The 27,266-nt window shown below is 35.6% G+C and overlaps 1 protein-coding gene across 9 annotated transcripts in view; it reads left to right on the top strand.

Moving 5' to 3' along the window:
• Window positions 1-27,266, top strand: part of TANC2 (tetratricopeptide repeat, ankyrin repeat and coiled-coil containing 2) — a 435,131-nt gene that overhangs the window by 162,178 nt on the left and 245,687 nt on the right. The gene's annotated exons all lie outside the window — the stretch shown is intronic.

Genomic DNA, 27,266 nt, shown 5'->3' with positions numbered 1-27,266 from the left:
CCAGTGAATAAGAAACCTTTCAGATTTTCTAGAGGAAAAGACTCTGTGGTATTGACTAGTGAGGAAGAAAAACTAAAACCTGTGAGTATGACGAGTAGAGTACTTGTTACGTGGATTTCTGAGCTATAAGGTCTACTTTGTTCTTTTTAGAAAAAGAAGCACAGCCTAAGATAATTTGACACTTAGTTTTCAAGGAAGCCATTAAGAAACTGTCTTTTGGCACATTTATTTAATTTTTAATTGTGTGTTCTTTTGCATTATATATTTATATGCATATATGAACCTTTTGAAATAGTTTTATATTTTAAAAAAATGCATATTGCAGAAAAAGCTGTTAAAAGCTCAATTTTTCAATGTAAATGTGAAGGTTAGATTCTCTCTCTTGTTAGATTGCAATTCCAGAATAGACCTCTACTTCCTTTTGCAATATCCTTATAAATAAAATACCTTTAAAAAAAATAACAATATGGAAATCTGGAATTTTATAAACAAGCTTTCCTAATACATAAAAATCTTTCTTATTGTTTCATCAACTGGAGTGTTTACAATTGGATGTTCTTAGTTTAAGAATTTTTTTGAATTTAACACAATTTGCAAGTTATGATATTTATTGTCGGTTTTCCCAGTTGAGTTTAGGCTAAATTAGACATTTACCTTTTTTGCTTGTATTTTTAAATCATTTGGTAATTATCAACTTAAGATATATTGATTTTATATACTGAATTTTCTCAGAAGACTCTATTTGTTTTCTGACTTTTAATTATTTTCTTTTCTTAGTTCCTCCTCTAACCATGGTAACTTAGAAATGTCTTGAAAGTAGGAACTCGGTTTTTCAGAATTAAAATATTTATAGTGCTCTTCAGCCACTTCAAAAAAGAAAAAGATATTTTCATTTAGTCTTACTCTTTCAATTACTTGTCTTCCTGAGTTGCTCTTATTGACTTATTGATTGATTGAGACAGGGATTCACTATGTTGCCCAGGCTGGAGTGCAGTGGTGCAATCATGGCCCTCTGCAGCTTTGACCTTTCAGGCTCAAGCTATACTCCTCCCTCACCGTCTTGAGTAGCTGGGACTACAGGCATATGCCACCATATTCAACTAATTTTTTTTTTTTTAAATTGTTATAGAGATAGAGTCTCATGTTGCTCAGGCTGATCTCAAACTCCTGGGCTCAAGCAATCCTCCCATGTTCGCCTCCCCAAGTGCTAGGGTTATATAGGTATGAGCCGTGGCTCCTAGTCTGAGTTGCTCTTCTGAAATGCACGTTATTTGGAAAATATATACTTCAGTGATATGATTAGGTTCTTTTAATTTATAAAATTAGCAAAAGAAGATTTTTGCTATTTTGTCACTATACCATTCGGTTTCTACTCCTTCCATTTTTGAGACTTTGCCTATATATTTATACAAGTGATTTTGCCCAGTGTTTAGAAAGCCTTTAAATAGGGAGAATTAATATGTTAAGGGATAATGAAAGGATTAATCATTTATATTCACAGTTATATATGTCATTAATAAAAAGATTTTGCTTCTATCATCTATACAGATTAAATCAATTAAATATTCACATTTTAACTATTGCTCTGCAAATAAATAAAATATGAATTTTTAAATTTACATGTATTTAATAATTGTGTACATTACAAGTTAATGCTTCTTTATGACTATCCTCACAGATGTGTATATAGAAAACAAAGGATTTTATATTCCATTATCTCTGCAACTATAATTTTTATTAACAGTAGCAAAGAGACCAGGTCCCATGGCTCATGCCTGTAATCCCAGCACTTTGTGAGGCTGAGATGGGAAGATCCCTTGAGGCCAGGAGTTCAAGACTAGCCTGGGCAAATAGGGAGACCCCATCTCTACAAATAATTTTTTAAAAAAAATTAGCCAGGTGTGACTGCACATGTCTGTGGTCCCAGACACTTGGGAGGCTGAGGCAGGAGGATCACCTAACCTGGGAGGTTGAGGCTGCAGCAATCTGTGATCGTGCCACTGCACGCCAGACTGAGTGACATAGTGAGACCCTGAGCAACAGAGTGAGACTCTGTCTCATTAAAAATAATAATAACAAAGACTGATTTAGGTACTTTTTAATGAGGTTAGTATTTTTATTAGCAGATTTATTTATTTTCAAGTGATCTTTCTTGGCCATATCCTTTAGTATTTCTTTTTGGTGTTTGGAGTTTCACTTAACATATATTCCTGAAAGACTGCATATTAACCTATTTGTTTGTTTGTAAAATGGCTAATGTAAAATCCACTATAGAGCTCCCTAATTTTAAAAGATTCTACAATAAGTCCTTTTATAATAATCCCTATTATGCTGATTTGGTGAATCTGTATATATTTTAGGTTTTCTTAAAGTAAAGGCCATCTGGTTTATTTTAGCATGTAAAGATTCAAGTTGCAGATTTAACTGGCAGTGTTCTATGAAAAAAAATAAGACATGCTTTGGATAATCATTTAGCCCCTCAATTTCAAAATACTTTGACATCTTCAGTCTTACTTTCTGAAATTCTTTAAAAAGTCTTTTGAAGGCCAGGTGCAGTGACTCATGCCTGTAATCCCACTGCTTTGGGAAGCTGATGTGGGTGGATTGCTTGAGCTCAGGAGTTTGAGATCAGCCTGGGCAACATGGTGAAACCCTGCCTTTACAAAAAATACAAAAAATTAGCCAGGCATCGTGGTACACACCTCTGGTCCCAGCTGCTTGGGAGGTTTGGTAGGAGAATCGCCTGAGGCTGGGAAGTTAAGGCTACAGTGCGCCGTGATTGCTTCACCACACTGTAACCTGGGTGATAGTATGAGACTCTGTCTCAAAAAAAATAAAGAAATATTCAATATTGTTTATATAACATACAACTGGGTAAAATCCTAGTTAATAGTAGGCGTTGCTTTTCTTTGAGAGGAAATATGCTAGTGAATAGTATGTAACAATTACAAATGTAAAGTCTTAAGTTTTTTCCCCTGGTTTTCATTAACTGAAACTTAAACATTTCCTAATAATACTTCTGAATATCTGGGAATTTGTTAGTATCAGTAATAAGCTTTTACTAGAAAATAGGTAACTCATTTCTGTTAGAGACTGCATTAAGACTGAAGGACTCATATTGGTGATAAATTTTAAAAGGGGCATTTCTAGTTATCCTAGCTATTTTTCTCATGGGAATTCACCATAATATTTCAGTGTTAAATGTGTATTCTTTATCACTCCAACATTATATAAGAAAATATTTTTACTGCTGTAAACTTTGCAGCTTAGGACAGGTTAACTTCTGTGAGTTTTCTATAAGATTCTATAAGATTAATGAAGTAGTGCATTTTTGTAATGTTATTTTAGGCATTAAGAAAAATATGTAGATAAAGCCTCTAGTAGGGTACTTAAAACAGAGGAAGCATTCTCTGAGTCCTTGAAACTTACTTTCTCCCGTTCCTCTCCATTGGCCTACATCAGTGCTTTTTGGACTTTTCTATGAGAGTTCCTTTAGGGCAGAGGCATTTGAAAGCTTAGCAAAGGGGCCTGGGATGTAGCCTGAAGTGGCATCCAGAAGGAAACCTAGAAATTTCTTGCAAGTCTCATATTTCTTTAAAACACTGTACATTCTACATGTATTTTTATTTTATGATAAAAAATGTTTCCCAAAAAACCTTTAAGTAAAACTCACTCTTCAGGAAAATATACCACATTTTCTCTTATAAATTTGCATACCCCAACATAATATTCTTACCTATATGTATTCCCCAGTTGAAGACACACTGCTTAGACCATCGGGCCTGGGTATGGTTTTAAAGATAGAAATCCTCATTAGCCAGGTGTGGTGGCATACCTACGCCTGTAATCCCAGCTATTTGGGAGGCTGAGGTGGGAGGATCGCTTGAGCCAAGGAGTTTGAGGATGCAGTGAGCTGTGATCATACCACTGCACTCTAGCCTGGGCAACAGAGTGAGACTTCATCTCTCCATATTTCCCTGGAGAAAGAGATTGAGAATCAACAGGCAAGGATGAAAAAATCAATCTGGTTGAATCTGGAAGGCTTACTCAATTTAAAAGAGTGAGTAGGGTTTGAAGTTGAGTTAAGCTGTAGTGGGATGAGAAAGGAATACATGTCAGAACTAGAGAAGAATGATGATAGAGAAATGGTTTAGCATTTTAAAGCCTGGGAAGTCCTACAACAAAGGGACCTTTTTAATTGTTTAATCTAGCATCTCTAAAACTTGACAACAGACCCTTTATTTTTCTTACATGCTCCTGCAAAATCATGTGGAACAAGTAAGTGTTCCAAGGAGCATGCTTTAGGAAATAACTGACCAAAGAAAGTTATGTCATTTAGAAGGAAAGAAGAGTGGTTAACTGCACAAAATAAAGTATGACAGAAGTCATCTTAGCATTCCAGAAGATTATGAAAACATGGCTAGGTGTAGTAGCTCATGCCTATAATCCCAGCACTTTGAGAAGCCAAGGCAGGTGGCTTCTCAAAGGAGAAGGAGTTTGAGAACAGCCTGGCCAACATGGTGAAACCCTGTCTCTACTAAAAATACAAAAATTAGCTGAGCGTGGTGGCACATGCCTGTAATCCCAGCTACCTGGGTGGCTGAGACACAAGAATCACTTGAAATGGGGGAGGCAGAGGTTAGAGTGAGCCGACATCGCATCACTATACTCCAGCCTGGGTGACAGAGTGAGACTGTATCTCAAAAAAGAAACAAAACAAAAACCCAAAAAACAAAAACAGAAGATTATGGAAACATAATTTACTCAGATTCCCCAGATAAATTATACTTTGCTTTAATATCTTAAACATGAGTATGTTTTTTAAAGGGGAGAAAAGATTATGTTTATTGTGTCGATTAGAAAGTAAAATGATAAAGTGACTTAAGTAAAATCTTAGAAGCAAGAGTGTACAGAATGCATTCAAATGGTAAATATATCAGTTTATCTAGAACATAGATTTCATGAAAGGATGCTCTGGAAGAGAAAACTGGGACCAAATTGAGAAAGCCTTTTGGGCAGCAGTAAGCTAACATGGTAGCAGTGGAAAATGTATAAAGAGAAAAAGATTTTGGAGGAATAAGCAAATTGGTGACTGGTCAGTTATAGAATACAGGAATATGAAAGATCTCCTAAAGATGATTATAAGATTTTTAAGAAGAAAAATTATGGCTTTGCTAATAGGAAAAGAGCTTAGACAGGTAGCTGATTTTAAGAGATTGCAACACATTGGGTTCAAAGTGATAGGATATAAGAGGGGAAATGTGTTTTCAGCACTTTGAGAATAAGTAAGGTTTTAAGCTGTAAATTTGGAAGTTATACCCAAAGAGAGTATAGTTAAAGTTGTAGGAGCAGGTAAAATCTCTTTAGAATGGGAATTGAACAAATAGAAAAAGTAGGAAGTAAATATTTCATAAGCATTTGCCAGGAATTTGTCTTTTCGTTAGCATTTTGAATTATGATGGCCCTAATCTAATTTTTGAAGAAAACAAGACCTAATCAGGCTAACCATGAAGAATTTAGACCTAGGAGATCAGGGTTCCAACTTTTTCTCTCTAACTTCAGTATCTGTTCTCGGGGGTCAAGAAGTAAACGTTAAGAAATATCCACTTAAAGGACCAAAAGAGAAAAACCCATGTTTAAAAACAGATAGATGAATAAGGAGCAGTATGAAAGATATTGAAGGAACCAAGATGGTATAACTTTTACGGGAAGCTGAAGTTCGGAACTGTTTGAGAGACTATATAGGATCATGATTTTCTTGGCATATGATTCTGCTTTTTGCTTTCCTGAACTGTAGTCCAAACTCTTAGCTGCAGTGGTCTGCATTTGGTGAGGATTTGTATTCCGTTTCATTAACGAGAAGAAAGAAAGAGGCTACATAAAACTGGTGGGAGAAGGAAGCATCTAATGAAAAACATACAGCCAAATACACTTCTTTGAGTTTAATTGCTTTTTGGTGTCTATGATATATAGTCACATATAGCAGGGAGCACCAACCCTCAGGCTGCAGACCAGTATCAGTCCCTGGCCTATTAGGAACTGGGCCACACAGCAGGAGGTGAGCCTGCAGGCAAGCAGGCCTTACTGCCTGAGCTCTGCCTTCTGTCAGATCAGCAGAGGCACTAGATTCTCACAGGCGCATGAACCATATTGTGAACTGCACATCTGAGGGATCTAGGTTGCTTGCCCCTTATTAGAATCTAATGCCTGATGATCTGCAGTGGAACAGTTTCATCCCAAAACCATCCCCACTCCCAATGAAAATTGTCTTCCACAAAATGAGTCTCTGGTCCCAAAAAGGTTGGGGACCACTGATTTATAGGACTCATTAAGATTTTTTAAAATAAAATGTTACTCTTTCTCCATTTAACATCCTTACTCCAGTAAATTTCTCGTTAAGATAGCTGAAGGGATCCCTAAAACAGGTAACTGCTTTACCTTAACTCCTGCAACATTAGTTCAGATTCTGTACTTACTAGCTGTGTGACCTTGGGCAAGTTATATAACCTCTCTGTGCTTCAGTTTCCTCATCTGTGAAATGAGTATAACAGCTCCCTTCGGGGGTTTGTAAGGATTTAATGAATTTTTACCTGTAAAATGCTTACAGCAGCCTCTAGCACATAGTAAGTGTCCAATAATAATAATTGATGATGATGCTGTCGCTTAATAGCAGCTGTAAGATCCTATAGATCTCTCTGTACCTTTCTCTACTTTAATGTCCTCTGTACTTTTCATTTCTTTCTTCGTTGAGAAGGGAAGCTGTTTATTTACTTTTACTAGGTAGACTGAGTTTTTTAAGTGAGTGGAGAGTAGTTAAAATTACAATCAGAGGGCTTAAATTTATATGACAATAAAAACATGCCTGGATTTAGAAAACATCTTGCTGTCAAATGGTTACTGGTGATGTCCTCTCTTGATAACAGTAATATTGTAACCATTAATGTTCAAAGTATTTCAGTGTGAATTTATATTACTTCTGATGGGCACTGGTTTCATATTCAATCCAAAACACTTGATTAGTGTGTAGTTTTTCCTTCCTTGTTTTATTTAAAGGAACCCTTTACCAAAAAAGTATATTAAGTATATTGTCACATTGTTATGATATTATGAGAATCTTAGATATAATTGTGGTAAAGGTATTCATTCAGTACACAGCAGGCTTTTTTATCTTAGCATTTATTACAAATTTCAGTTTAAATTCGCAATATAATATAGTATAAGCTCATTTAACATAGTTATGTACTCTGGAGCTAGACTGCCTGGATTTGAATTCTAACTGACATGCCTTACTTCTGTATCCTAGGGCAAGTAACTTAACCTCTCTTTCCCTCAGTTTCCTCATCTGCAAAAAGCAGGTAATAATAGTACCTACTACTTCCTAGGGTTATTTATGAGGATTAAATGAGTGAACAACTTTGAACAATTTTGGATCACAATAAGTGCTCAATTATTGCTGTTACTATTTTTTAGTATTTCTGTAGTTTATGTCTTAGCTCCCTAAAAGGCAGAAATGGTATTTATCCTTTTTATTATTGTATCCTCAGTCTTTAGCAAAATACCTGGCATATAGTAAGATGTTCAATAAATATTTACTAAATGAATCAATAAAACATCTTGCACTTACCTAGAGCTTCAATAATATTCTTAACTTGAATGTCTTTAGCTAAGCAGGCCAAAACAGGTAACACTATTACGATGTTAAGAGCCTTTACTCAACTAAATTTTTTTTTTTTTTTTTTTTTTTCAAATGGAGTCTCCTGTTTCCCAGGCTGGAGTGCAGTGGTGTGATCTCGGCTCACTGCAACCTTTACTTCCTGGGTTCAAGTGATTCTCCTGCCTGAGCCTCCCTAGTAGCTGGAACTACTACACCACACCCGGCTAATTTTTTTCTTTTTTTGGTAGAGATGGAGTTTCACTGTGTTGGCCAGACTGGTCTCGAATTCCTGACCTCAGGTGATCTGCCTGCCTTGGCCTCCCAAAGTGCAGGGATTACAAGCATGAGCCACCATGCCTGATTCACTAAGCTTTTATTGAAGTGAGATCTTGAAAATTTGTGACTGACTGTTTAATTTATTGATCTGACTCATTATGATAAACACTCTTCAACTGAGGCTAGAAGTATGACACATGAGTCATGCTCTTCCCACCTCCCCGCCCCCCAATGATTCTTAGGACTCTGACGATATTATAATGCCTAGAAAAGAAAGAAATGGCTGTCTTCATGCCAATTTTGACCTGGTTTTAAAGCTTATTACTGAAAAGTTATAATGGAAAAGGTCTGATATATAAGGTACTGCTTACCTAAGCCTGAGGCTAGGGACATACTGCAGTTATGACTCAGTTTCTCATTGATTGATTGATTGATTGATTGAGACAGAGTCTTGCTCCATCGCCAGGCGCCAGGCTGGAGTGCAGTGGCATGATCTCGGCTCACTGCAACCTCCGCTTCCCAGGTTCAAGCAATTCTCCTGCCTCAGCCTCACCGAGTTCAAGCAATTCTCCTGCCTCAGCCTCCTGAGTAGCTGGGACTACAGGCGTGCGCCACCATGCCCAGCTAATTTTTGTATTTTTAGTAGTGATGGGGTTTCACCATGTTGGCCAGAATGGTCTCGATCTCTTGACCTCGTGATCTGCCCGCCTTGGCCTACCAAAGTGCTGGGATTACAGGCGTGAGCCACTGCGCCCGGCCCAGTTTCTCATTTTTAAGAACCAGAGAAAGGACAGATTTAGCTTGCCAACACTGCAATTAAAATTTGCTGTTTTTTCTTGTTATTGCCACTGGGTATTCACTGTTGTCTTGTGGAATTCTCCTTATTGTACTAAATGTCTTAATATTTTCTACACTTCTCCATTCTGGGGATAAATCATTGCTTTAGTGAACCATTTTTATAGATATGTTATTATCTAGTCTACCTTAGACATTTTCAACAATATTTCATTTATTTATACAATGTGACATTGAGCTGTGAGCTATCTCTTCTACTTCTAACTTAATTTTAATTTGACTTTAATTCTAATTATGTAATTTTTTCAGATTATGCCTTGGATTTTGAAAATACATTTTTTTATAAAGGTTCATCTGTCCAAAATAGTTTGTTTCTCTTATTGCTTTTGACACTTTACTTCCCAAATCGTTTATTATTGAGAAACTAGCTAGCAAAATGTCACAAAAATTATGTAGTTTAGAGACTGAAATGTGACAAAGTAGAAATGATTTCTGTATGGAAATCTACTTATGCTTTAATTTCTTACTCCATCATGGTCCTTTCAATTATGGGCACTGGCTCTCATTAGTCACTATAAGAAACTGGCAGGATTTCATACTCTGGTTTATTTCCAAATCTAAATATTGATAATTAGTGCCTTAAAAGCATGGAGGCATATGAAAATGTTGTTAGACTTCTCAGACCTTTCTCATTTTCTCATTTGCATTCCACATATTACCATGCCATGCACACTGTGAGCTAACTCTACCAGTTAGCAGAGAAGATTTCTTAACTGATCTTCCCCTAATCACTTGTAGGATTAAAGATTTTCATTCCATTTGTGACACCTACTGACTGTTTTCAGGACAAGATGTATATTAGAGGCCAATAGGCTACCTTCTAATGCACTTAGGTACTTCTGTTATTCCTGTGATGGCCTATGCTTAATGAGAGGCAGTTAAGTTAATGCCCATTGTACTTGTTATTATGACAATATAATTAAATTACATATACATTAATAAGATATGAATACAGAAAGCATTTATAAAAGAGTTTCTAGGAAAATTATGTTAAAAGCTTTGGAAAAACTCAATATCAATAAAAGTAAGTTGCTAAAAAATGTAATTGGATGACGAGTCAATAATAATTGTACATTTTAAAATAACTGAAAGAACATAATTGGGTTGTTTCCAACACAGAGGATAAATGCTTGAGGCAGTAGCTACCCCATTTACCCTTATGTGATTATTACACATTATATGTCTGTATCAAAATAAACCATATACCCAACAAATGTATATATCTACTGTGTACCCCCGAAAATTAAACATAATTTTTTAATGAATCTGGGTAAAGGTATTTTAAAAGCCTGTCTATACTTAGGTTGTCTAATATTTTATTTTGAAAAAATTGACTAGATTATACATTTTAGTGCAGTTTACACAGGAAAAATTGGAACTTCTATTCAAACAAAAAGGCCTTGGCCTTATAGCAAGATCTTAGTTAATAAATGTACATTTATATTTTAAGGAAAAGCATTTAATACATGTACCAATTTTTTCTTTGCTCATTTGCAATGTTTTAGAAAACGCAATCCACTACTAGTCCCTATCAATGTAGGATAAGGGGGCTTATTGTGTATATTACCTTCATATTTTTCAGTAGCCCTGAACAAGTTTGGGAGAATCATGAAAAGAACCACAGATTATTCTCAGGAGAATTTGCAGAATAGACCTATGAATTATGGTCTTGTCTGTATATGACTTAGGTCCAAGTTTAATTGTGAGTGAAAATTTGTGTTTAGTAACATGTCATTTCTGTCTGTTGAGCCTACTAAATGCCCTCTCAAACTAGAGAGCTATGTGTAAAGAATCTTATGTTCATCTTGGTTCAGTTGCATACTTAAGGACAGTTTATAGAAGTAGTTAAGTAGCCAGAGTTTGTGGGGATTTTTGTTTGTTTTCTTGAGACAGAGTCTCGCTCCGTCACCAAGGCTGGATGGCTCACACTGCAGTCACAATCTCTAGGGATCCTCCCACCTCAGCCTCCCAAATAGCGGACTACAGGCGTGACACCACGTGCCTGGCTAATTTTTTTAATTTTAATTTTTGTAGAATGAGGTCTCACTATACTGCCCAGTCTAGTATTGAACTCCAGTCTGGTGGTGAACTCCTGTGCTCAAGCAGACCTCTTGCCTCGGCCTCCCAAAGTGCTGTGAATACAGGCACGAGCCACCATGCCCAGCAATACCTAGACTTTGTAGTAAGACATACAAGGTTCAGGTTCCAGGATTACCACTTATTAGCTGTGTGACTTTTTTTTTTTTTTTTCACATTTTCCAAGTTTCAAATTTCCACTTTTATAATGTGTGTAACAAGGATAGCTGCCTCATAAGAATGTTAAGAAGATGAATAGTGTATATCAGGTATTTAGCAATATGTGGCATACGATGAGCACTGAATATTAGCCTTAATATTGTTAGTATACAGTCACAGACATTCAAAACTTTTAAGCAGTCTTTTTTATTATTATTAATGTAATAATTTTGAAAACTTATCTAGAAGTATGTGATAGATTTACTAAAGTAAAGTATGCACAGAAACACATAGGAACAACTAAGAGCAAGAAGTTGGCTTCTTATCTGCAGTATTTTACCTGTTGTAATGATGAATCCAATTAGATCAGAAAAATAAATTATAATCACCACCTTATATTTTCTTTATAGTAATATTCTTATATATCTACACAGTTATAAGAAATAAAGCTGGGATGCCTATTTATATTTCTTCTCCAGTATCCAACTTAATTGTTTCTCACCTTAATCATTTTTGTTGTTTAGGTAACACAATAAAACAATTTACTTGGCCGAGCTGGGTCGCTCACGCCTGTAATCCCAGCACTTTAGGAGGCCAAGGTGGATGGATCACCTGAGGTCAGGAGTTCAAGGCCAGCCTAGCCAACATGGTGAAACCCCGTCTCTACTAAAAATACAAAAATTAGCTGGGTGTAGTGACACACACCTGTAGTCCCAGCTACTTGGGATGCTGAGGCAGGAGAATTGCTTGAACCTGGGAGGCGGAGGTTGCAGTGCATCAAAATCGCACCACTGCTCTCTAGCCTAGGTGACAGAGTGAGACTCTGTCTCACAAAAAAAAAAAAAAAAAAAAATTCAAAAATTCAAAAAAAAATTTACTATCTTTTATTTGCTTTTTTGTTAATTCCTTTCACTAACTTATAGGGGTTAGTGTTGCCAATCACTTTCTAAACCTGTTAGTTTACTGAGTATTTACAATTCAAGGGACATAGTCTAACCTAAACTTTATTATAATTGAATCTATATAATAAAGAGTTTTATTATGGTTATTACTACTACACAATTATACATATCCTTTATTAAGGGTAAAGTAGTTTATTCTGCCTTGAGGCTCCCCTGATAATTTAAAGCTCTGATTCAGAATAGTTGGAATTAGATATAAAACACTAAATTTAGAGCTGCTTGTGGTAATATACTTACCTTACTGCATCTTAACTTGATATCCAAAGATACCACTAAAATCCTTGGATAATAAATATTTTGTTTTTCAGGAATTTAAAAGCAAAGCACATTAACTTTATTCCTTCAGAGTTGTGGGAAAGTGAATTTAGCAGAGTTTACAAGAATCAGCCAGCATCAGTGAAGATTCAGGGAGCTGAAACTGAGAAACATGAGGCAGATCACAAGACCGAAAATACTGCATGGAAACACAGGAAAGGGTTTTCAAGAATTGTGTCTAAATAGAGTTTAGCTCTAAGCTAGAAAGAAAATAGCTCTAAGCAAATTCCTGTGGACTGTGTTGTAGTGTAACAGCAGGAATATAAGACTGATTGTCCACCACAGTTTTTAAGTTCACCGCAAAGTTTCATAAAGTAAAATGTTTAATGGCAAGAAGAATGTAATTACTGTTACATCAGTATGTAAACTAAAATAAACCTACTCACAATAAAATCTAGACTTTAAAAATTGTCATGTAGAAAGTCTGACACTATATGGCTACAGATTAAAATAAAAGCTAGTCTGGGCAAAGGAAGAGGTCAGATTCACTTGTTGGTTGATCATGTTGGCTTCTTTCTGAACAATCTATTCCATTCCCAGGAAAAATGGGAAGAGGAGAATAAAACATGAATTTCTTACCAAATAGCACATCATTATCACTGTTTCAAACAGTTGCTTTGTTTTGTTTTTTTCTACATGACACCAGTTGCTTAGGTTGGAATGTAAATTTGCTTTGATTCATCATAAGACTGATCCGAATATTCAGAATTAATGGATATTTAAGTAAATGTCACCAACTTTCAAGTTTAAAAGTAGTATCGTTTCATATTATCATTTAAAGGGCTTGTTAAAATACAGATTGTTGTGCCCCACCCTCAGAGTTTCAGACGCAGTCATTTTAGTGTGGGGCGTGAGAACCTGCCCTTTGAAGAAGTTTCCAGGTGATGCTGGTCCACAGAGCACACTGTAAGACTGGCCAGCCTAGGTGATCTCCAGAGTTCCATCAGGATTTGAAAGCTATTGAATACAGAAGCAGAACATTCTCAATAGGATTTTGAGGTTTTTGTCTTTCTTAAATACTGAAACTTTATAATGTTATTTGTTTCTAGCCATAGAAGTATTTATGCATTGGAGTGCTTACATTTAGCTTAAATCTAGTTTTAGTGCCAAATTTTATAAAAACTTTCATTTTGTTGTACTCCTCCTTACCATTTGTTGTTCCAGGTTTTATGTAATTCTGTTTTTCTCTTACCAGACATTGTTACATTAGTAAAATGATAGAAATCATAAGGAAAATGTATCGATTTTTTCTTTCATTTGCTTTTTTGCTTCTATTTCTCTTTACTATATTTGCAGCACTGCTTCTACCTCTATCCTACTACTGGGATATTTTTTTTCAAATCTTAAATAAAATAATGTGATGAATAAAGCAATATGTTTTATTTAGTTTAAAAACTAGAGGTGGCAGGAGATTTATGAAAACCCAACAAAAGAAAGACCTCTGAGCCAAATCAGCATATATTTTCTAAGTATTTATAGAACACCCTCTTAACTACCTTACAAACAAGAAGAGTGAGGCGAACAGTATCTCATGCCTTTGTGTATTTAAGGAAAGGCAGAATAAAAGTTCCTGCTTCTACCCCTAAGTCAAAGCCTTCTCTGGCTGAATGCTAGCTCTGTCCCTCCAGCTAGCTCTTTTTTCATGGTTTACTTTCTGCCAGAGCTTTCCATACCCTGTTTGTCTCAGGAATTAATCATCTTCTTATCTTTCCTCTTCTCTCTTAGCCAGATTATACCAGGGTTTTAGGGAGATTGAAAAGCAACTTGTCCTTTTACAAATAATAGAAATTTCTGACAAATATTCTAAGGTCAGAGAAATATGATTCTTTACCCAGGGTTAGAATTACTAAGCGTTCTCTGTTGCGATTAGTAGCAACTGCACATTCCAACAACAAGCCAGAAAGTTACTGGCCTTCACAGTTAATCTCTGAAAATGTCTCAATAGTCATTTTCGTCTGTGGGACAAAGACTTAATTTGTTTTTAATTTATCCTTACAAAATTTTATTATGGTACTGGCACAATGTTCACATATATGCAAATAGTAATAGTTTTTCTGTTTGTTTGTTTTTTGAGATGGAGTGTCGCTCTGTGCCCAGGCTGGAGAGCAGTGGCACAATCTAGGCTCACTACAACCTCCACCTCCTGGGTTCAAGTGATTCACCTGCCTCAGCCTCCCAAGTAGCTGGGATTACAGACGTGCTCCACCACTCAAAGGCTAATTTTTGTATTTTTAGTAGAGACAGGGTTTCACCATTTTGGCCTGGCTGGTCTCAAACTCCTGACCTCATGAATCCCCTGCCTCCTTCTTCCAAAGCACTGGGATTACAGGTGTGAGCCACCACTCTCAGCCAGTAGCTTTTTTAGCTCCCACATTGATTGGCTAGGATCTTCTTCTGCTTACTATCCTGAAGTTTTGAAAAAGAAAAAAAATGTAATAACCTTTCATAATTTTTGTTGTTTTCTTTGTTAATGCTAGATCTTTTGGGTCTGCCATGGAGAAATCAATTTGGAATCGTCAGCAAATGATGGCCCACTGTTACATACTTGCTTCCTATTCAAGTCTGTTTCTTCCTGAGTTCTTTATTATATGTAAGACTATGTTTTCAAGGAATTTATGTAATTCTACCTAGTCAGAATATTTTTAGCCATTATTGACAGCCAATGCAAAATGGAAAACAGCAGTATGAGTGCACTGTATATTATTCTCAAAACACTGTTCTGAGATGATTTTCCTAAAGCCCCTGCCTTCAAAGAGCTTACTATTTAGTAGAGTTTGATGACTCCTACACAAATAATAAAATGGGTAGAATTTATACTGCAGATTTATAAAACCAGAATCATAAATCCAGTATTTTGTAACTTAATGTGGTTTTAAATAATAGTTGGCAAAATATTAAAAAAGGAACTGGTTTCTGGCATTCACGTAAACACCTCTTATCCAACATCTTAACCTTTCCCTGTCAAACATACAAGAGCACTTGTGCTAGTACTCCTGTTATAATATGTATTTCACTAAAGGGAATAACTTTCATCTGTTAAATAGCAGTTATCCTTCTTGTGAGGGGAGGTGGCGAAAGAGACAGACATAACTGAGGTTAAGAAACACTAGTAAATTACTATTGTAATTTTTATCCCCTCTAGATGCCAACCATTCTGATCAACTTCTTATAATTTACTCTGTATGTCTCCATGTTCCTCTGATGCCTGTCATATCACCACCTCTCCCACCATGATAATTACATACTAATAACACCTAGCATTGAACACATTATACATGCAAAGCACTATGCTAATTTTACAGAAATTTGTTTATTTAAATCTTTAACCTTGAGAGGTGAGTGGCATATTATTATTAAAATTACATAGGCCATTTAGCTTAAAGATGTATAAAGAGCATCTATTGTGTACACTATGACTAAATCATGAATCCAAGATTTTAGTTTCTGTTCCAGGATAGCTTGGTTTGTGGCCTTGAGTAATGTATTATACTTCAGCTGCCTATTTCCAAAGAATAATAAATACTAATATTTTTTTATTTTGTTCCTATCTATATTTTACCCTTTAAATGTAATCATCAGAACAATTCAGAGAGATTATGACTCACATTTTAAAGACAAGGAATCCAGGCTTAGAAAAGTGAAATAATTTGTTGAAGACCACATGATAGGCTATGTAACACAAGTCTTGCTTAAAAGCCCCTCCTTTCAGTTACTGTGTTTTTTTTACTTTATTCTACAATTTATTTTATCTTACTCTCACATAAATAAGAGAAAATAATACATATGTAATATTTTTATTTTGAAAGATGTTAGAAAAGATTTTTTTCTTCTAATTTGGGGGACATACTAATAATTTTGACAACATTTACAAGCACATCTAGCCTGTTAGAATGGCCCACACCCAGCAGTTTGGGAGGCCGAGGCAGGAGGATTGATTGAGGTCAGAAGTTCAAGATGAGCCTAGGCAACATAGTGAGACCCATCGCTAAAAAAAAAATTTTTTAATTAGCCAGGTGTGGTAGCATGCACCTGTGGTCCCAGCTACTTGGGAGGCTGAGGTGGGAGGATCACTTGAGCCCAGGAGGTCGAGACTGCAGTCAGTGAGCCATGATTGTGCCACTGCAGCAACCTGGGCAACAGAGTGAGACCCTAGCCAAAAAGCCCACAAAAACAAGTACATCTTACCTCATATCTTACAGTCATATTTCTATCTGTTATATACTGTTGTATAGATTGCATGTGTAAATATGTAAGTTAAAATGTAAAATCTATTTTGAGGTATTTTTTGAGAAGGTGAGAGTTAACAAAGAAACGCAGTGCTTAATAATTCAACTTAATAATAGTGCTGCAACTCATAAAATGTTGATCAGTGAATTTCCTTGCCACTTTTAGGATATTCCTTTCAAAAGCCATACATTTGTCATCAATCACTTTTAGCTGGTTTTATTGACAGTAATATTTTATATAAAATTTAAAAATAGGAAAGTCCATATACTACAAAATTTTAACAGAGGTAGGATTTCTGGTAAAGTTTGTTTACACTATTTTCCCTTACATGTTTTAACTTTCCTTTGATGAACCAGGTTTATTTAATATCTTAAATTTTAATGGAGTCATTTAGCATAGCTGCTTTAAAACTCAAGTTGGATTTATCATATCAATAAAGCAGTAATTACATATTAGTTAACATATCCAAACTTTGAAATTTGGAACTCCTTTTTATATTATCAAAAACCTAATGCTCTTTAGATATATGGAAATTAAACCTAATGCCATTAAACTTACTGGCATTTCAGTATTGTGTTTCAGGTTAGCACATTTAAAAGGCTTTTCTGAACTCAGATTATTGATTTGTATATTCAAAAATAATAAAATAGATAATTGAAATTTACACTGTCTTATTTTATCTCATACACTGAGTTTTACTATTCACTGCTGTAAAGAGAGGGTATTTACAACAATGAGTTGCAGGCCACAGTAATTTGCCTATTTCTTTGTAATATGATAAAGATTTACAGATAAACTAAGATTTAAATCTCAGTTTCTTCTTGAAATAAGAATTTGTTTAAGTTATTCAAAATCCCATTGAAGTAATATCTGTAGGAATATCCTTAAAGTTACTGTGGTCATTTTTTGAGTAACTGTTTCTTTGGATCAGTATGTTGTCTCCATATTTATTGCTTCTATGTTCTATCTATGTATCAATGTGTCTGATATATCCTTTTATGTGGCACAACATAATTGCATGAAAATAGAACTTATGTGGGAGGAACACACTTATTCTGAGTTACCTTGGATACAGCTTAGAATCACCAGTTTTCTTAGGCCTTAAGTTCTAAATAGATGGACTTGAACATATAACTTACACCTCTATAAAGATGTACACAAATATAAACTAGTTAATTCATTCAGCAAATAATAGTACTTGCTCTGTGCCTGGCACTGTTATAGGCAGTACTAAGGATATAGCAGTATATAAAACAGAGGCTCTACCTTTTGTCAGCCACATTCTGAATAATAAACGTATAGAAAATGCAAATTAAAATAACAGTGAGATGCTTCTTCTCACTATGATGAATTTACCTGTAACAGATTTGGCTTCCCACTGGAAACAACTGTTTTCAGACATTGGATAGTTGTGATCCCTGAGAGAAAGGGTGTGGGTTGAGGGTGATAAGAACTAGGTGAATCCTGGCTTTCTGACACAATGTATTCTGACTATGGAGAACTCTAGCAGAGAATGTCAGTCTTGCTGAATTGAGATCAGAGAATGAGGCGGCAAGGGCAACCAGAAGTTACAGAGTACTGAAGAATATGGAGCTAATCCGAGACAACTGCAGAATTCTGCAGAGAGGTCTTTTTGCATCTTTAATATCGAGTTGCAGAGATGTGCAATGAGACTCCATGAGGCTAGAGGAAGAATAAATACCAGGGAGTTATGAACTGAACAATTCCTAGAGCCCCAAGAGGAATGGGAGATTTTTTTTTTTTCTCCCCATTCTGACCGGAAAGATCTTGTTAAAAACCTGGAGCATTCAGTAGAGATCCACGTAAGAACACACCTTAGTAGTAGGGCTAAACTAGCCACAGAGTTAAAAGTTACTCCTGATCTGCCTAACTAGAGCTTAAAAACAAGCTCAAAAGGACAAACTGATCCACAAGTGAGTGACTTACATGCTTTGGAGGGCCAGGAACCAGCTACTTGGCGTGTTAAAAGTTAGGAATAAAGAGGATGTTGATTGCTTTTGTGATGTATCCTTCAAATATCCCTCAGTGTGGAAGAGCCAATACACAGCTCAAGTGTCTCTTCTTTTCAAATGTGTTTCCCTTGTAATTCATCTTTGTTCTCAGTGTTATTTTGTTGGATATCCTTTATAGAAAAAAATCCAGTCATTAAACCTAGAAATTAAATGATTGTAGTCCTTATAATAAAGATAGTTTATATAATCTGTTTGTTCCAGGAAAGCCTCTATGTCTCTCAGTGAGGTGACAAAGATTTGTTTTATCCATTAGCACTTTTTAAGACTCACTTTGTATAGTAAAACTCTTTTTTGTAATGCCTGTCTTTGCTTTGATTCTCTAGTATATACTATTCAATGAGCAAATAATTATTAACCAGCTGTCATATGCCAGATACTATTTTAGGCATTGTAATATAAAGCGTTATATTTGATGAAAAAAGTTTGGAAATAAATATATAAATATAGGTTGATCTTAGATTCTGATGATGTATATTCAGCCCATTTGCAAGAAAGAGGGCTAAATTTAATACAGGATCTGCTGCTTTATTAGCTCTGCTTCTCATTTTTATGAATGTCCAAGATATTATACAGAGTATAGCAAAGAATACTATGTTCTTACAAAACCTATTCCCCCTTTTTCCTGGGGTTATAGGTAAACTGCATATCCCATCTTTCCTTGCACTTAAGTGTGTCATGTGACTGAGCTTGAATGAAGTATGAGTGGAAACAGTGTGTTCCAGTTCCAGAGACTTCACAAAGTACAGAAACTTTACATGTGCAATTCTTCCCTTCTGCCCCCCCGCCCTCACCATCTTCAGAACTCTGGGGCTGTAACATACTGTTGGAACTACACTATAAAAGAAGCTGCCTACCAAATGGGCATATTGAATGAGAAATCTGTTGTATTAGGCTTCTGAGATAAAGTTGTTTGTTTCAGCTCTTGGCCTACCCTGACTAATACAAGGAGAAAGCATGATTGTACTGTAACTGTAGTGATATATCTATGGGAGAGAACCATAATTTTTACAAATACCTAGGCTGAGATTGAGCTTGAGAAACTTCAGTCTTTCTCAAACAGTTCATTAAGACAAAAATGTTGCTTTCTTCCTTTTGTATCTAATGCTAGCTCCTGTTCTGCTTGGACCATTGTTGGAAGGGCTACTTTAGGCTGTGTACTTGCATATCCTATCCCTCCCTGTCAATCTGTATTCTTCCTTCTATCCCCTGAAATGAAATACGTCTCTTCACCATCTTACCTATCTTTCCCTTTCTCTTTCTTAATGATCAGAGACATGTTTTTAAAGCGTTTTTCTTTCTGTGCCAGGTTTGATCATGATAAAAATCCTTCACATATTTTGAAGTGTAGTAACACCATTTAGAAACTATGAGAGTGAGAACCCACTCTAAAGCTTTCAAGAATGACCTCATAATGTACTTGCACTTTAATACAGTAACTACAGCTTTTCTATATTGACATACCACACTTGTCTAAGTTAGGAAGTTGCATTGTAACCATGGATGTAGGTTCTTCAGAGATTACATGCTGTGTGTACACAGATTCAGTCTGTGCTTCCTCTTTCTTTACTTTTGACCTCTGACTGTGCCATCCATGGAATTGAAGGCTATTAAAAGTATGGAGAACTGGATTGGCCCTTCTGAAAAGATGGCAAAAAATTCTAAGAAGAGACTGCTCTGATTACTATCTTATCAAATGACTAGATTGCTCAAATGATTATAAGTCTGTTAACATGAGAAGTCTTTTTTTTAGCTTATTTTCTCTGTTTATATCTGTTATCTCCCAGTCTCTTATTACCTAACCAATATTCCATTCATTAACAAGATTGTTCTTGTTAATCTGAAAATATTTTGCCACTTCTGTCCTTCATACTGAACGCCAATTTAAATGCATTTGCCTAAATGTTTTGCTCACCACTCAATACAAACTAGACAGAAAATGGAGAATTAAGTCAAGTTGTTCTATTGAAATGGAGTTTGGCTGGGTGGCTCGCTCCTGTATTCCCAGCACTTTTGGAGGTAGAGGTAAGCAGATTGCTTGAGCTCAGGAATTCCAGACCATCCTGGCCAACATTGTGAAACCTCATTTCTACCACAAATATTAAAAAGTTAGTCAGGTGTGGTGTCACAGACCTGTAGTCCCAGCTACTTGTTTGGTCCTGGGAGGTGGAGTTTTCAGTGAGCCAAAATCACGCCACTGCATTCCAGGCTGGGCAACAGAGCAAGACTGTGTGTGATGAAATAGAGTTTGGCCACTGGGCATGGCAGTTCATGCCCATAATCCAGCACTTTGAGAGGCGGAGGAGGATTGCTTGAAGCAAGGAGTTTAAGACCAGCTTGAGCAAACATAGTGAGACCCTGTCTCTACAAAAAAATTTTAAAAATTAGCCGGGCATGGTGGCAGGAGCCTGTAATACCAGCTACTCAGGAGGCAGAGGTAGGAGGATCACTTGATCCCAGGAGGTCAAGGCTGCAGTGAGCTGTGATCACACCACTGCACTTCACCCTGGGTGACAGAGCAAGACCCTGTCTCAAGAAAGAAAGAAAAATACAGGTTGGTACCTGCACTGTTTCTTAATTTCATTCATTTGGTTCAGGATTTTCATGATTTTTGCCCCACCTTATTATAACTGCTTTTTGTTTAACCTAATATTTTCTTGGAATTTCATGCTTTTGCTTAAATAATTTATTTTAAAAGGAGCTTTATATTACTAATCAAACTAGAAAATCAATATCATGTGTATAACTAGTAAATTAACTAGAACATTAATCTGGCTACTTAAACCTTCAAATGATTCTAAAGCTCAACTCTTTCTCTTTGTTAAAAAGGAGGATTAGCTGATACTAACTGCACATTAAAATTTTCTTCTTGACATACTCAGAAAGGATTGACAGAAAATTGAAAAGAGAATAACTGTAGCAATCTCATTAGTCAGAATAGGGTAGACTATATTGCCATAACAAACCATCTTAAAAATGGCAGCAGATTCACATAACAAATGTTGGTTTCTAATTCACCCAGCAAACCTTGACAGCTCTCCAGGGCAGCTGTCCTTTATTGCTGCTTCAGTCTGTGGTTTCACTATCTCAGTACGAGACTTTCATCATGATTTTTCTGTCAGAGGAAGAGACATATTGTAGAATCATGCAGGGACTATGTCACTTCTGCTTTCATTTCATTGACCCAACCAACCTAGTCTTTTCTAAATTGCACAATAGCTGGTAATTGTAGTCACCCCTGTGCCTGGAAGGGAAGGGAGACCACGATATTGGTGGGCACCAGTAATGCCCACTCTACTGTATAATTCAGTGCCATTTACTCCCATTTTTATGGATGATTTAAAATGATCTTTTATATCCTAAAATCAGTCCCATGCCTTGAGGGATTTTTGTTTTGTTTTTGAGACAGAGTCTCACTCTGTTGCCCAGGCTGAGTGCAGAGGCATCATCTCTGCTCACTGCATCCTCCGCTTCCCAGGTTAAAGCAATTCTCCTGCTGCAGCCTTCTGAGTAGCTAGGACTATAGGTGCATGCCACCACACCTGGCTAATTTTTATATTTTTAGTGGAAATGGGGTTTCACCATGTTGGCCAGGCTGGTCTTGAACTCCCGACCTCAAGTGATCCACCTGCCTCAGCCTCACGAAGTACTGGAATTATAGGCATGAGTCACCATGCTTGCCCAGGAACAGTATTGTAAATGAAATAATATAATATTTGAAATCAAAATCTCAGGATATGAATCTGTAATGTACCACTTAATTACTGTGATCTTGGACAAGAGATCTTGTGATTCTGTTTTCCCATCTGCAAAACAGGGTTAATGTATTTTTCACAGAAAAATTACAAAGGTTGAATGAGCTTAGGTAAAATTTTAAATAAAACTATAAAATAGGCTGAGTGCAGTGTCTCACACCTGTAATCCCAGCACTTTGGGAGTCCAAGGTGAGAGGATCACTTGAGGTCAGCAGCTTGATACCAGCCTGGCCAACATGTCAAAACCCCATTTCTACTTTAAAAAAAAAAAATACTAAATTAGCCAGGCATAGTGGTACACACTTGTAATCCCAGCTACTTTCGAGGCTGAGGCAGAAGAATTGCTTGAACCCAGGAGGTGGAGGTTGTAGTGAGCCAAGATTGAGCTACTGCACTCCAGCCTGGGTGACAGAGTGAGACTCTGTCTCAAAAAAAAAAAAAAAAAAAAAAAAGTATAAACTGTTACATATGATGTATTTTATTTGTTGTTACATAGCTTTTTTTGAAGGCGAGGTAATTGTTTTAAAGCCGTGTGCCTCACATTAGAATTGGGCTCTAGCAAGAAGTTTTGCATCACTAACTAAAAAAAAAACAGGCCTCTATAGGTCCCGGACAGAATGATCCCATTTCACTGGTCTTTCTAAAACAAAATTTAGGGGTGTTTTCTCTACCATTGAACTACTCATTTAAAAAAAAAAAATCTTTACATTTCATTCTGCTTTGAGTACCAAATAAGATCAGAACAAAATTAAAAGTTTGTCTAAAGCTTTAAGAAAACTATCATCGATAGTTGTAATGTTGGAAAAAGTTAGTTTTTAAACTTTTTTAGTTGATAAACATTAAAATGGTATCATTAATTTTTAAAACAAGGTGAAGTGTGATGATATTTATTTTAATTGATTGAACTAAGTTAGAACAAACTAAATTCATAAGCCAGACATCACTACAGATATCTTATACACTCTTGGTATAAAGTCTAGCCACATATATCTGAAGTAATTTGATTTTCTAACTCACTTGCTCCTGCCTCGGCTTCTTTCTTAATTTTCTGGTAGAGTTTATAAAGGAGTGCTGCTATTTCTTCTTAAGGTATTTGATAGGATTCACCAGTGGTGACAACTGAGTTGGGGCTTTTTTTGTGTAAGATAGTTAAGTGCTAATTCAGTTTCTTTACTTGTTATAAATCTGTTCAGATGTTTTCCATGTTTTAATGAATGAGTTTTTATCATTTGTGTCTTTCTATGAATTTGCCCATTTCATCTAAATTATCAAATTTGTTGGCGTAAAGTTGTTATTAATATTCCTTTATAGTCCTTTACATTTCTGTAGAGTCAATAATGATGGCCCTGTTTTTATTTCTAATCTGATGATTCATGTCTTTGCCGTTTCTCTTTGTCAGGCTAGAGTAAGTTTTTTTTTATCTTTTCAAAGAATTTTGTTTATCTTTTCAAAGGGTTAAATTCTGATTTCATCATTTTTATATAAATAGCAAATAAGTTTATTTGCTATTTCACTGATTTCTGCTTTAATCTTTATAGTTTTATTTTTGTGCCTGATTTGGGGTTTAGTTTGTCCTTTTCCAAATTTTTAAAGGTATAAGCTGTGTGCATTTTTCCAGTTACTTTTCCACTGTTGTAACCATAAAACTCTTCACGAAACTTCAAAAGAAGATAAATGAGTGAGCTTAATAGGTCTTCTGAAACCAACTTCTTAAAATCACCGTATAATTCCAGTTTTTAATAGAAAATTCACATTTATTAAACTCTGATGAGTTGGGAGGCCTCTGCAATACACCGTTTAAACTGTGTAGCCTATGTTTTGTATCATTTTCATGGCACTTGGCTTTCTCCTGTTTGTATCATAGGCAGTTCTTGTTCTGTCTTACTCATCATAAGTTTCTTTAGGCAGGACACTGTCTTAATTATGTTTGAATCCCCTGAAGCATTTTTTACTGCTCTGTGCACATGGTAGGAACACAGTAGCATTCATTGAATTGAAGGGAAGAACTCGTATGTTTAATGGAATTGGTTTAGGTTTACAAATAGTTATATGCAGGTTTCTAACAAAATAATTTTTATTTAAAAAGTATTTTTTATATGTGAAAATTTCATGTAGCACCAAATTTGCATTTTTAATAACTCTAATTTTCTTGTTTGTGAAGTATCCCAATACTGTCAGATGATTATGCTAGTCCTTAAAAATGTATCATGATGCCTTTTATAATATTTATTACATAGTAGCATTTCTAGTAGAGAGTGGGGCCTTTGTTATGTCACATTTTTAATAAGATGTTTAAAGAAGGAGATAAAGATGAAAAATTAGGAAAAAGTCACAATTCTAGAATTTTTAGCAGTATTTGCCTGTGTATAAAATTATCAATTTATATTTCACAGGTATAACTTCTGAACAAGAAATTACTAAAGACAGAAAAGCATTTAGCCCTGATATCACAACCTTTTTATTTGATCAGTAGAAAACTTTATTAATGTATTTGTGATAATCCATGTTTTGAAATTGTTACCTGCAGATAAATAATATGCCAATATACCTTCTCAAATTCCATTATTTTTGCTATTTCTTTGTAGCAATTTGCTGTGTCATTATTAGTATATAGTTATTTCAACCCTTATTGAATTATTTATAGATTTTAAATGATGACATTTCAGTTATTTGACTTTTGTTACTTTAGGGTTTTTATTTTCATTATTAGGAAGTTAGTATAAAAGTCTTTAGGTGTTAGGTACTTTCTTTAAAAGGATTTAATATTTGCATTTTGCTGGGTGCAGGGGCTCTCACCTATAATCCCAGCACTTTGGAAGGCTGAGGCAGGACGATTGCCTGAGTCCAAGAGTTTGAAATCAGCCTGGGCACCCTGTCTTTAAAAAATGGAAAAAAAACCACCTAGAATTTAATATTCAGATACTAAATTTTCAACAGACTCAAAGTCAGAATATTTTCTCTACACTTACATGGCTTCTGTATTCTTTATCATATACATTCTAGTGGGGTCACTTTTTATGTTAAGACCATATGCTGTGAGTCATTAACTAGGTAGATTTCAATGTTTTTTAAATGGATATAATTGCTGTTATTCTTGAAAATGGTAAAACTTTGTAATGTTGCTTTTTTGATTATATAAAATGAATTGTTTTTTCATTTCTGAAGTTGTTCACTATGATAAATAGTTTTAGTTCTTTGTAGATTTTGCATATTAGCCATTTGTCAGATGGGTAGATTGCAAAATTTTTTTCCCATTCTGTTGGTTGCCAGTTTACTCTAATGATTGTTTCCTTTGCTGTACAGAAGCTCTGGAGTTTAATTAGAAACGATTTGTCTATTTTGGCTTTTGTTGCCAATGCTTTTGGTGTTTTAGTCATTGAGTCCTTGCCTATGCCTATGTCCTGAATGGTTTTGCCTAGGTTTTCTTCTAGGGTTTGTATGGTGTTAGGTATTATGTTTAAGTCTTTAATCCATCTGGAGTTAATTTTAGTGTAAGGTGTCAGGAAGGGGTCCAGTTTCTGCTTTCTGCACATGGCTGGCCAGTTATCCCAATACCATTTATTAAACAGGGAATCCTTTCCCCATTGCTTGTTTTTATTGGGTTTGTCAAATGGTGTAGATGTGTGGCATTGCCTCTGAGGTAATGGATCAGATGGTTGTAGATGTGTGTTTTTGCCTCTGAGGACTCTGTTCTGTTCCATTGGTCTATATCTTTGTTTTGGTACCAGTACCATGCTGTTTTGATTACTGTAGCCTTGTATCAAAGTCAGATAGTGTGATGCCTCCAGCTTTGTTCTTTTTGCTCAGGATTGTCTTGGCTATGCAGGCTCTCTTTTGGTTCTATATGAAGTTTAAGGTGGTTTTTTCCAATTCTGTGAAGAGGGTCATAGATAGCTTGATGGGGATAGCGTTGATTCTATAAACTTCTTTGAGCAGTATGGCCATTTTCACAATATTGATTCTTCTTAACCATGGGCATGGAATGTTTTTCCATCTGTTTGTGTCCTCTTGTATTTCCTTGAGCAGTGGTTTGTGGTTCTCCTTGAAGAGGTCCTTTACATCCTTTGTTAGTTGTATTCCTATGTATTTTATTCTCTTTGTAGCAGTTGTGAATGGCAGTTCATTCTTGATTTGGCTCTCTTTAAGTCTGTTATTGGTGTATAGGAATGCTTGTGATTTCTGCACATTGATTTTGTACCCTGAGACTTTGCCAAAGTTGCTTAACAGTTTCAGGAGATTTTGGGCTGAGATGATGGGGTCTTCTAAACATACAATCACATCATCTGTGAATAGAGACAATATGACTTCCTCCTTTCCTAATTGAAGAGCATCTTTATTTATGCCTTCATTTCATCATTTATCCAGTCAACATTCAAGAGCCAGTTGTTCAGTTTCCATGAAGTTGTGTGGTTCTGAGTTAGCTTCTGAATTCTGAGTTCTAATTTGATTGCACTGTGGTCTGAGAGACTGTTGTGATTTCCGTTCTTTTGCATTTGTTGAGGAGTGATTTACTTCCAATTATGTGGTCGATTTTAGTAGGTGTGATGTGGTACTGAGAAGAATGTATATTCTATAGATTTGGGGTGGAGAGTTCTGTAAATGTCTATTAGGTTTGCTTGGTCCAGGTCTGAGTTCAAGTCCTAGATATCCTTGTTAATTTTCTGTCTCATTGATCTGTCTTATATTGACAGTGGAGTGTTAAAGTCTCCCACTTTTATCGTGTGGGAGCCTAAGTCTCTTTGTAGGTCAATTAGAACTTGCTTTATGTATCTGGGTGCTCCTGTATTGGGTGTGTATATATTTAGGATCATGAGCTCTTCTTGTTGCATTAATTCTTTTACCATTATGTAATGCCCTTTTTTGTCTCTTTTGATCTTTGTTGGTTTAAAGTCTATTTTATCAGAGACTAGGATTGCAACTCCTGCTTTTTTTTTTTTTTTTTTTTTTTTTTTTTTTT

Source organism: Sapajus apella, unplaced genomic scaffold, assembly GCF_009761245.1.
Source record: "Sapajus apella isolate SASKATOON/1434 unplaced genomic scaffold, GSC_monkey_1.0 scaffold153, whole genome shotgun sequence".
NCBI lineage: Eukaryota > Metazoa > Chordata > Mammalia > Primates > Cebidae > Sapajus > Sapajus apella.
This window is presented reverse-complemented; position numbering and strand designations above follow the sequence as displayed.